Raw genomic sequence first — 12,172 nt, forward strand, 5'->3', positions numbered from 1 at the left:
ATAATAACTCCCACTAAGCTGCAGTTGCTCTAATAACAAATGGCACATTGCCAAATAGCTACTGAGGTCACCTTAGCTGCATCCTTTCAGATAATTCATTATATTTTAGGACTCATAGCAAGATAGAAGGTACTCTTCCCCCTTCCCCCCCCCCCCCCATTGTATGGTCCAGGAATGAGGGTTTTGAATCTTTAGCTCTTCTTAGGCTACAGGGAGTCTTTTGGAAGCCTGAAGAATACAAAAATGTTTAATGCACATATTTTCCCTAAATAACCATGAGTTTACAGAGCATAAAAATAAAATGTTTACTCCATCAAGTGAAGCAACTTTCATTACTAATTTTCTCCCTCTGCAGATTTGAGATTTGTTAGTCAACCAGAGTTCCCCAACTTCAGATTGCCAGCTAATCAAAGATTTGATGATGACATGTTCCCAATTTATTATGTTAGCACTTTCATAGTTAATAGATATTGGCCAGTAAAGGATAAAGGAGGCAGAAAAAAGTTTCACAATACATACAAAATAAGATTTACTACAGCATGTTGAAAATGGCAACAAAATGGATGTTAACCCAAATGAATTCATGCTCAAGAAAAATACTTTAAAATGTCACTCAAGCCTTGCATTCCAGAGATCCGGAGGTTAGAACAGTGATGAGTGCATGCCTACGTTCACCTCCTTTGCCAATAATTAACAGATGGAAAGTATCAGGAAAAATTACTAAATTCACTTAGCTAATTCTATGTCTTGCTTTAAATATCATGTCACTGGCAAGGATATCATATATAATCTTCATTTAGGCTCAAGAATTTGTTGGAAGACAACGTGAAGCATGATGCATACTCACAGTGGGCCCCTACAGAACATTTCCCAGAGTAACTGATTGCAATCAGAAAACCAGAAACAAACTGCCTAACAAAATACTTACAGCAATGTTAGACCAATAATTCTAACTCCATATCACTTCAGACATACAGCAGTTTACAGACCCTGTTTACAGTTACTGTTCTATAGACTTGCTAAGTATGCCCACAGAGAAAGCATCTCAGGGTTGTATGTAGTGACATCTACTCTGATAATAAAATTTACTTTGTACTTTAAAAACTCCAGTTTGAAATATTAAAAGGTTATTTTTTTCAACTACTTTAAAGTTCCATTTAACTTCATCCTGATCATCTTGTGTTTCTAGTCTTCTTCCCCAGATGTATAAACAAAGGAACTTTCTATTGTGAGGTTATTCTGAAATCTGGTATATTTAACAGATGACGTAATTAGCCAAAGTAGCTGCATAAGTGAGCCAATGAATTTACTCTATTGGTTAACAAATAGGAAGCAGAGAGTTGGGATACATGTGTGTTACTCTGATTGGCAATCAGCAGTGAGCTGGGCCTACAACTGTTCACGATATACAGTAACGATCTGGAAGAGGGGACTGAGTGTAATGTATTGAAGTTTGCTGATGATACTAAACTGAGTGGAAAAGCAAATTGTGCAGAAGATAACGGAGAGTCTGCAGAGAGATATAGATTACGGTAGGTTAAGTGAGTGGACAAGGGTCTGGCAGATGGAATACAATGTTGATAAATGCAAGGTCATCCACTTTGGAAGGAAAATGGAAGAGCAGATTATTAAATGGTTAAAAAAATTGCAGCATGCTGCAGTACAGAGGGACTTGGGAGTGCTTGTGCATGAATCACAAAACATTTGTTTGCAGGTGCTGCAGGCTATCAAGAAGACAAATGGGATGTTAAGCTTCATTGTTAGTGGGATTGAATTTAAGAGCAAGCAAGTTGTGCTGCAGCTGTACAGGGTTCTGGTGAGCCCACACCTGGAGTACTGCACATAGGTCTGGTCTCCTCACTTAAGGAAGAATATATTGGCTTTGGAGGCAGTGCAGAGGAAGTGCACCAAGTTGATTCCAGAGACTGACGAGAGATTGAGTTGCCTGCTGTACTCACTGGAATTCAGAAGAATGAGAGGAGATCTTAGAGAAACATAAAATTATGAAAGGGATAGATAAGATAGTGGCAAGAAATTTGTTTCCACTGATAGGTGAGACTAGAAATATGGGCATAGCCTCAAGATTTGGGGGAGTAGATTTAAGACGAAGATGAAGAACTGCTTTTCCTCAGACGGTGGTGAATCTGGAATCCTCTGCCCAATGAAACAGTGGAGGCTACCTCTGTAAATATATTTAAGACAAGTTTGGATAGATTTTTGCATAGTAGGGGAATTAAGGGTTATGGGGAAAAGGCAGGGAGTGTAGATGAGTCCATGACCAGATCAGCCATTATCTTATTGAATGGTGGACCAGGTTCAAAATGGCTGGATGGCCAACTCCTGCTCCTATTTCTTATGCTCACCAATTTAAAGGCTATCCAGTAATCCCAAACCCCTAAATTCTGTAACGTCCACTTCCGGAAAAAACAAATTGTAGATGTAGCAGATACTGAGCATTCCAAGCTTTTCCTGCATTATCACTGGTCGGTGGTTCCCCCTTTGAATCATTGTTAACAATATTTGAGGAGCATTTTGACCACAATGCTGTGTTTCAAAGTGATCTTTCACCAAGTTCTTAAACACAAAGAGAGAAATACAGTACATATTTGTACATGCCGGTCTTGTCAGTGACACACATTCTTTTTTTTAAAAATCACTAATTTTTATTACAACACCAACAAATTACATTCACTCCAACCAGTTGCCGATTACATTGACTGTTTAACCCAGCCACCACCCCAATCCTCATCTCCACCCTCCTCTCCCTCCCCTCGACCAACCAACTGAATAGCAGTGCATACACAGACAGCATTCCTATTTTAACAGAAGATCTTTTAAGTTAGGTATCAAATTTGTCCACATTAAGATTGTGTTTGGTCGTGCATCATTTACTCTTGCTGATGATAATTCCAGGTAAGAAATGTCCAAAAAGCTCTGAAGCCAGTGAGTACTTGATATATCATGAGGAGATTTCCAACACTGGGCTACGATCTTCTTAGCTGCAGTCAAGCCTGCCCGACAGATTTTGCGTGTTTTTCCATAAGGGAAAGGTGGGAGTCATCATTTAGAAAATGTACAGCAGGGTCCATTGGTAATTGTACCCCCATTAGTTCTGTAAGAGTACTGATAACCTTCTGCCATAAACCAAATACCCCTGGATGTTCCCATACAACATGTATAAGAGAGCCAACGGTTCCGTAGGGGCAAAATGTGCAATATGGGTCAGGAACCAGTCCCATTTGATGGCTAATTCTCGGTGTTAGATATGCTCTATGACAACATTTCAAGTGTATATACTGGTGATTTGGGTTTTTCGAAGCACCAGCAGCATTATCCCAAATCACATCCCGGTCTAAGTCTTATCCCAATTCAGGTATGTCCCATCCCAGGCTTTCATTCCTGATGTGGGCATATATTTCTTGGAGTTTAATTTGTCATAAATATATGACATTAACTGTCTTGGAGCACCTGGTATCCAACTTAAAATGGGATGGTCCTTTAAATCTGACCCCCAGGGAACCCTGTAGAGTAAGATCAGCTTGTAAAGCCTAAAGTAGAAGAGAGTGTTTATCAATCGAGATACCAGTTCTTGAAAGCTAAGGATAGTACTTGCCTCATTAATATCTTGAAGAGTAGTAATACCTTTATCCTCCCAACTTCTGTTAGTGAATGGTTTCCCCCCAGATAGAAAATGATTATTGTTCCATAATGGAGATGATGTGCACCATACACTTTTAAATTTTAGGAATTTTTCTGCTGCCCTGAACACTTGTAGCATAAGGGTTAAAGTTGGACCGTAATACAAATCACAGTTTTTGGTATGACATACACATTCTAAAGAATGAATTCAAAACACAAGATATTGAATTAATTGACCTTTCTTTTCCTCCTCTACAGCCTCTATTGCCAGATTATTGTGCAATGTGAATCAAGTATAAATTAAATAGTGTGGTATATACCATGTGATAATTATCCAATTAATAGCACACATTTTATGATAACATTATAACTTCATCCAATGTATGTGCTGGAGCTTATCATAGTTCCAAGATAAGCATAATTGTCCACAGTGTATTGTGTTTGTGTTTGGTATCATCTACTCCCTGAGAAATCTTTAATTTGAGTTGCTGCATCATCTTATTGTTGATTTTTTCTTTTGCATATGCAGTTTTTCTGCCAGAGCTAGATCATCTGGGAATTCTTAATCTCCTGAATGTTCTTCTCTTATTTAAATCCACATCTCCCTTTTGTCCATGCACATACTGTATTGAATTATCAAAGGTAATTAGCCATATGCTTGCAGAATACTGTTCAATCACCAAACTGCTTCAGGTGTCTCAAGATCACACTGAACTACACAATACAGTAGATGTTTGCCTGTATATATACACACACACACACCTGAGCTCCAAATCATCAATGACCCAAGTGAGTGCATCTTACCCCAAATATTGACAAAACTAAGCACCTAATTTAATAAACCACCCTTGCTACACAAGACTGCCATTTGACAAATCAAGGGTCCTAGAAACCACAGATTACAATCCATATCGAGTTCTTTCTCAGCAAAGGCACACAAGTGACGATGAATTCCAGTGCAGTGCTACAGCTGAGCCACCTAAAGGAAAATGTTTGATGGTGATGATACACTGTAGTGCCAGCAGTAACTCTGCCTCTCCCGTACGAGGTTTAGTGAATTATACACTCAGCAACCACTTGAACAAGTTTATTCACCAGCGAGGTCTGCTGTTACGAGCTCATCCATTTCAATGTCCACAGCAGTGGTTAGCACAACACTATTACAACTCGGTGTCGGAATTCAGAGTTCAATTCCGATGTAGTAAGACGTTTGTATGTCCTTCCGGTCGTCACATGGGTTTCCTTTGGGTTATCCGATTTCCTCCCACAGTTCAAAGATGTATCGGTTAGTAGGTTAAATGGTCAACGTAAATTGTCCTGTGATTAGGCTAGGGTTAAATAGGTGGGCTGTGGGTGGTGCAGCTCTTTGGGCCAGAACTGTCACCTTCCTGTCAACTTGAACCAGTTTGGTCATTCTCCTTTGACCTCTCTATGAACAAGCTGTTTTCACGCACAGAACTGCTGCTCATTGGATTTAGGTTTTTCCACACCATTCTCCGTAAACTCTAGAGACGGCTGTGCAGGAAAATCCCAGGAGATTAGCACTTTCTGAGATACTCAACACACCATGTCTGGCACCAATCATTCCACGGGCAAAGTCACTTACATTACATTTGGTCTTGACCATGTCGGCATGCTTTTATGCATCGAGTTGCTGCCGCATGATTGGCTGATTAGATATTTGCATTGATGAGGTATACAGGTGTACCTAATAAAGTGGCCACTGAGTGTATACATTGAGCACCTCAACCATAGGATAAATATCACTAAAACTCCTATATATAAGTGGACTGGTAAACTGAAGTTGGGGTCTCTGTCAGGCTAACATCTCCAGCATTGAGACCTCAATTACATTCAGATGGCACCAATGACTGTCCCCACCTAGTTCAGCATCCAACACCAGCACAATACTCTGAACTGCATCACAGCAAGACAAATTGGAGGACAGTGAAGACACTGCAACAAAAAGAGTAACCAAAACCTCCTCATAAAAAAATATAATGTCCTCATCAACAGTCCAGTAGTGGCAGAGCTAGTAAATCTACTGCCTCAAAGTTTCAACAACTGGGGTTCAACCCTAATTAGTTATCTGTGTGAAATTTGCATATTCTCCATCACAACATGGGTTTCCTTCCAGGTGCTCCAGTTTCTTCCCACATCCTAAAGACAGGTAGATTTGGTGGGTTAATTGCCCTCTGATAAGTTGCCCCAGGTGGTGGTGGTGGTAGTAGTAGGAGGAGGTGGGAGGGAGGGAGAGAGTTGATGGACATTTGGGGAGAGTACATTACAAGGAAAGAATTAGTGGAGACTGAGTGGGATTGCTTTGTTGGCCAGCATAAGCTCGATGAGCCCAAGTGGCTTCTTTTAATGTTCAAAGGTTCATTTATTATCAAAGAATACAGCTTGAGATCCTTCTTCTCCAGGCAGCTACGAAACTAGGAAAAGAAAGGCAGCACGATCATCAACCCCATCCCACCCAAACAAAACAAAAACTGAACAGGCACATCGACCCCCAGATACCCCTCCCCACACAAAAAAAACGGGCGAAAAATACAGAATATAAAAATCTGTAAGACTGAGAAAAAGTCTATATAGTCCAAGTCCATATCTAAAACACAGGCAACCTGGGCAAAACTCTCTGGCAGACCTTTCCCTCTCCCTAGAACGACAGACAGCCCGTGCTCTGCCTCGGCACTCGCCTTGATGCTTCAATCTCCCTCATCACTTTAACTGGCAAACGGACGTTTTAATAACCAAAATGGAGTCAATCATTGGCTTGTGCCCCGTCCTGCAGCTTGCCCGTCACAAGGTTCACACAGGCTGCCTCAGTTTCTTGGAGATTGCAGAGCACTGAAGCACCCAAACGTTCTCCGAGCTTCTACATTCACCTTGATGTTTCAATCTCCCTTGATTTAATCAGCAAAACAGAGAACATCAGACTGCACCCCCCACCTCTCCTGGACTCCTCAGACTGCAAAGGAACACCCAAACTACAGCATCTCCAAACAGCAAATCACAGACTGCAACAGTTCCAGAATTACATCCAAGATGAAAAACAAACATAAAAGAGAAACATATGGTTTCTTGATCTATCCAGAGGTGTCGACCAAAGGAGCATTGTACAGAGGCGCCATCTTGATCAGAAGGTCCGCCATCTTGACTGGAATGTTGCAGGGAAACATGGAAATGGAGAAAAGACACAGGCTATTCAATCCTTGTTGCCTGCTTCACCAATCTTCACCATGTCTTTGCCAATCCTCTACCTTTATGCTGTTGTGAACACTGAGTACAGTACTGGGATGTTGTCTGGCCCAGCAACCTTACAGGGGGTCATCTCTCTGCAGAATCCTTCTCACCCCTGCTGCTGTTACAGACTGTGGTTGCTCACCTGGGGGGGGGGGGGAAGAAAAGGGGTAGATTTTGTGGCTGGCGTTGTGTTGCATGCCAGGAACGTGTCAGTCATTTAGAGCACCGGGGAGAGAGACATAACTCGTACAGTCAATGCTGTTTTTCCTTGCATAGTCAGTTATGCCCTGATACTCAGCCATCTACACCGGGGATCATTATTGGACAGGTGTCCTTGAATTTTTATGCATAGGCAGTCTTAGCCATCCTGATGCCCAAGATGAGGATTTCTCCTAGCTGCTCTGAAAGCTGTTCTGTCTCCAGACTTGAAAGTACCATCCAGGGATTTTGGACGGGAACAAACCTCTATATTCAGCCAGGATCCACTTCACCTGTGAGATGACTGTTTTTGAGGTTCCAACTTTGTCTAAACACTTACAGATGCAGCCAGTGACAGGTGAGATATATTCTGAGGTTTGTCTCTTTTCCATTTGTGATAGCTTCCTTAAACATCTGCCATTCAAAACAGTCCTGAAGCATAGAGATCGTCTCATTAGGCCTTATAGTGATGGTCCCTCTTGATTTGTTTCTCCATTTTCAGCAGCAGTTGGGACGGTGGCATTAACATTATGCAGATGCAGTCAAGATGAGGGCTTGAGTGGCTTTTTAAGTATCCCATCTGTTTCTATAAATATTCAGCCAATTCTGAATCCCTATGCATCCATACAGACAATATCCACAGCTCTGCCTGTAATCACCTCCTTGAAAAACTCAATCAAGTTAGAAAGAATAAATTTTAAGTTCTGTTGTAACTCCACCAGACTGCATAAATTCACTGGGAAGCCACACATGCACCATTATGACAAATTAAATCCTACCATTATGTCTACATCTGCATAACACTGACATATTAAGAATCAGCACAAAAAAAATCACGTAGTAAATTTTACTGAGGATTGTTGCAAAAGGATCAATCAAGAATTTATGCAGATCCAAAGGAGCAGTTTTTGAAAGAGAAATACTCTGAAAGATAGGGGTGCAAGGAAAGCAAATGGAAATTTTAAAAGATAAATCTTTGTCAGATTGAGAGTTACTGAAACCAGCAATCAATAGCAATAGTGATCAACTGGTGAACAGCCTTTTAAATAAATTATGACAGAGGCAGCAGAGGTTCAGATGAGTTCAGCAGAGATGAAAAATGATAGATCAACATAAAAACTATCCAAGCAGTCAGGTTACAAGTAACACCCCATATAATCTCATCTACAGTGAATGTAATACACACAAAATATTGGAGGAATTCAACAGGTCAGACAGCATCTATGTAAATAAATTAACTGGCCGAGATTGTCTATTTCAATGCTGTTGTCCTGTAAAGCAATTTTTGACAAAGGGTTAAAATTTTCATTTAATGGGCCACCACTTGTAAATTTTAAAGAGCTTTACCCAATATTTGGCAAACCAAATATACTACTGGAATAATGCATTGCAACTTTGCTACAAAAAAATCTTTACTTTTCTCCTGAAGTCATAGGAATAGAGGCCAAAAATAATACTTCAGTATGATTTCAACTTTGCTAGGTTAGGTTAGTTTATTAAAAAGAAACTCACCCAGGAAAGAAACAAGAAGTTATCGAAGGGCAGTGCAGTAAATGCACATCATTGTACCCAGCTGGCTAATGGAACAAAGGGGTTACTAAAATCGTGCAGCAAAATGCACTCCCTCCTGCTCACCTGCTTAGCGGATGTAGCCAGGAACTGTAGCTATTTACAGATGTTATAACAGGAGCCATTAAACTGCAAAAGTTTTTGAATCATGAAAGCACTTTTTCCTGTCTTCAAGGAGTCACTATTTCATCCTGTAATATTCCATTGCTGCACTTTCCCTACCCTTTTATCATTTACGCCATCAAACATCATCCAAATATTGATATCCCAACGTAAAAAAATCGGTCCCAATGCAGACCCCTGTGGAACACCATTAGTCACCAACAGCCAACCAGAAAAGGCTCCCTTTATTCCCACTCTTTGCCTCCTGCAGACACTAATGTTACCATGTTAGAATCTTTCCTGTAATACCACTGGCTCGTAGCTTGTTACGGCCTATTTTATCATGTGCCTCCAAGTATCCTGAGACCTCATCCTTAATAATTGTCCTCAACATCTCCCAATCACTGAAGTCACACTAACTGGCCTATAGTTTCCATTCTTCTGTCTTTCCCCCTTCTTGACGAGTGGAGTGATAATTGCAGAACTATTCCAGAAACTAGTGATTCTTGAAAGATCATAATTAATGCCTCATGATCTTTTCAGCCACCTCTTTCAGAATCAACTGGTCCAGGTGTCTTATCTTCCTTCAGACACTTCAGTTTCCCAAGAAACCTCTCTCTAGCTATGGTATCTTCACACACTTCATGACCCTGACACCTGGAACTTCACCACGCTGCTTATGTCTTCCCAACAGTGAAGACTGATGCAAAATAATTTGTTTACCTGCCATTTTGTTGTCCCCCATTACTAACTCTCCAGCATCGTTTTGTAGCAGTTCGATATCTACTCTCACCTCTCTTTTACACTATGTATCTGAAGAAACTTTAAGTCATCATCATCATGCGCCATACTCTGCCAGAGCCTCGGCAACCACTTTCCTCCACTGTGATCTGTCGGCAGTCAAACCTCTTGCATCTCTGGCACTGAGGCTGGTCCACTTCTCGATGGTGTCGATCCAAGTTGTCCTCTGTCTGCCTCGGGAGTGGCTTCCATCTACTCTGCCCTCAAGCACAGTGCATTCCAGTGTGTCATCAGTTCTTGAGATGTGTCCAAAATAGCGAAGTTTCCTTTGGATAATGGTTTCCAGAAGTATTGGTTTTGTGCCAATCCTTTCTAGGATGAAATTGTTGGATCTTCTTTCAATGTATGATACCCTGAGGATCCGTCTGTAGGTCCACATCTCAAATGCTGTCAACTTCTTTTCATCAGCTGCTTTTAGTGTCCATATTTCACAGCCATATAGGGCTGCTGGCCAGACAAGACTCTTGAGGAGGTGTCAGTGCTCACAGATCTATCTTTCCAGATGTTCCAGAGTTTGGTAGTGCTTGTGCGTGCCATTGCTAGCCTTCACCTTATTTCCTTGCTGCATTTGTCTGTGTCATTTAGTTCTGCACCAAGGTATATAAAGGAGGACTCTTGTTCGATCTTGTTGTCTCTGATGTAGATGTCAGCTTGAATTGCAGTTTTGCTTCTCATCATAACTTTGGTCTTTTTGCCATTTATTAGCAATCCAAATTCAACAGAGACTTTTAAACACTGAATAGTGCTTGTAGGTCTTCTTCTGTTGTGGCTAGCAGGGATGTGTCATCTGCGTATCTCAAGTTACTGATGGTGGTTCCTCCTATTTTAATGCCAGTGTTGTCTGGAATTGCCAGTCTCATTATCATCTCAGTGTAGATGTTAAAAAGGTGTGGAGAAAGGATGCAGCCTTGGCGGACTCCTTCCCCATTGCAGAATGATTCAGTCTCGCCAGATGTGGTCCGAAGGCTGGAGGATTGCATAGCATACAGTGTTTCTAGAAGAGCCACTAGGTGTGGTGCCATGCCCAGTTGAATCATTGTTGTCTACAGTTTGGTGTATTGGACACAGTGCAGGAGATCCCCTTTCTTGGGAATTGGAATGTAGACAGATTTGCACCAGTCTGTTGGGCACTTGCCAGTCTTCCAGCTGGCGCAGACAATGCAGTGCAAGATGTGGGCCACTGGGGTGCCTATTGCTTTCAGTAGTTCCACTGGTATGTTGTCTGGACCAGGTGCTTTATTCATTTTAATCTTTTCGATTGCTCTTTCTACTTCTGACAGCAGTGGCTCAGGTTCATGTTCTGGTGTTGTCCAGTCAACGGCTTTGTCACGGTTTTCATTCTCGTGATCTTCATAGAGTTTCTTGCTGCACTCGAGTCACCTTTCCCTCACATCTGCATCTTCTGTCAGAATTTTTCCTTCAACATTTTTGATTGCACCAATTATTGGTGTGAAGGTGCTGTTAAGTTCTTTTAATGAAGCACAAACTATCTCGCTGTTGCCTTTGTTGGCCTCATTTTCCATGTTGGAGTAGACATGTTGCAGGTTTGTCTCTTTGTCAAGCCTACAGCGTCATCATACTTCACATTTCAGTTCCCTGTACTCCTTACTTGTTGTTCCTCTCTGACCTTCCACAAATCTCTTCTTTTCTACTGCATACAGCGTTTCATTTGTGATCCATTCTGTACCTTTGTGCTTGCGTCACTTTGGAATGTGTTTCTCTGCTGCTGTTGTCAATGCATCTCTTGTTACATTCCAACGTTCTTCTGGTTTGACCTCTTGTAAGTTCAGCAGGGCTTCAAAACTGTTGCAAACCTCTATGCTGCGAGAGTTTGGTATGTCTAAGAGATCGTATCTGACTGGTGGTTTTGCTTGTTTTACATTCTTAACCCGAAGCTTCATCTTGGCCAACAGCAGTTGATGAACAACATCACAGTCAGCTCCCGGATATGTCCTGTACTTCAGAATATTTGATTTCCATCTTCTGTTGGTGAGGATATAATCAATCTGGTTCCTGGTTTTACCCTCAGGAGCTGTCCATGTGTATTAGCGCTGAGGGTGTTGATCAAACATTGTGTTCATTCCCCTTTAATATTACATTATTGGCTAACTTACTTTCGTATTCCATCTTTGCCTTAACCACAAACAAGTGAAAATCTTCAGATGCTGGAAATCAAAGCAACACACACACACACACAAAATGCTGGAGGAACTCAGCAGGCCAAATTGCATTTATGGAACAAACATGAGGAAATCTGCAGATGCTGGAAATTCAAACAACACACACAAAATGCTAGTGGAATGCAGCAGGCCAGGCAGCATCTATAAGGAGAAGCACTGTCGACATTTTGGGCCGAGACCCTTCGTCAGTACTTTATGGATTACCTTCTTAATTACCGTAGATTCCGGACTACAGAGCGCACCTGATTTTTAGCCGCTGGCACTAATTTTAGAAATAAAATCATTTTTTTAAATGTAAAGGCCGCACCGGATTTTAGGCCGCACCGGATTTTCGGCCGCAGGTGTCCCACGTTGTAATATGAGATATTTACACAGAAAGATATTACACGTGAGGATTTTTTTAACTTTTAATTAAATCCATATGGTAACAAAAACAA

The 12,172-nt window shown here is 41.3% G+C and overlaps 1 protein-coding gene across 1 annotated transcript in view; it reads right to left on the reverse strand.

Moving 5' to 3' along the window:
* fgf2 (fibroblast growth factor 2) overlaps nucleotides 1-12,172 on the reverse strand; it is a 95,224-nt gene that overhangs the window by 10,293 nt on the left and 72,759 nt on the right. The gene's annotated exons all lie outside the window — the stretch shown is intronic.

This window comes from Hemitrygon akajei, chromosome 4, assembly GCF_048418815.1.
Source record: "Hemitrygon akajei chromosome 4, sHemAka1.3, whole genome shotgun sequence".
In the NCBI taxonomy this organism is placed as follows: Eukaryota; Metazoa; Chordata; class Chondrichthyes; order Myliobatiformes; family Dasyatidae; genus Hemitrygon; species Hemitrygon akajei.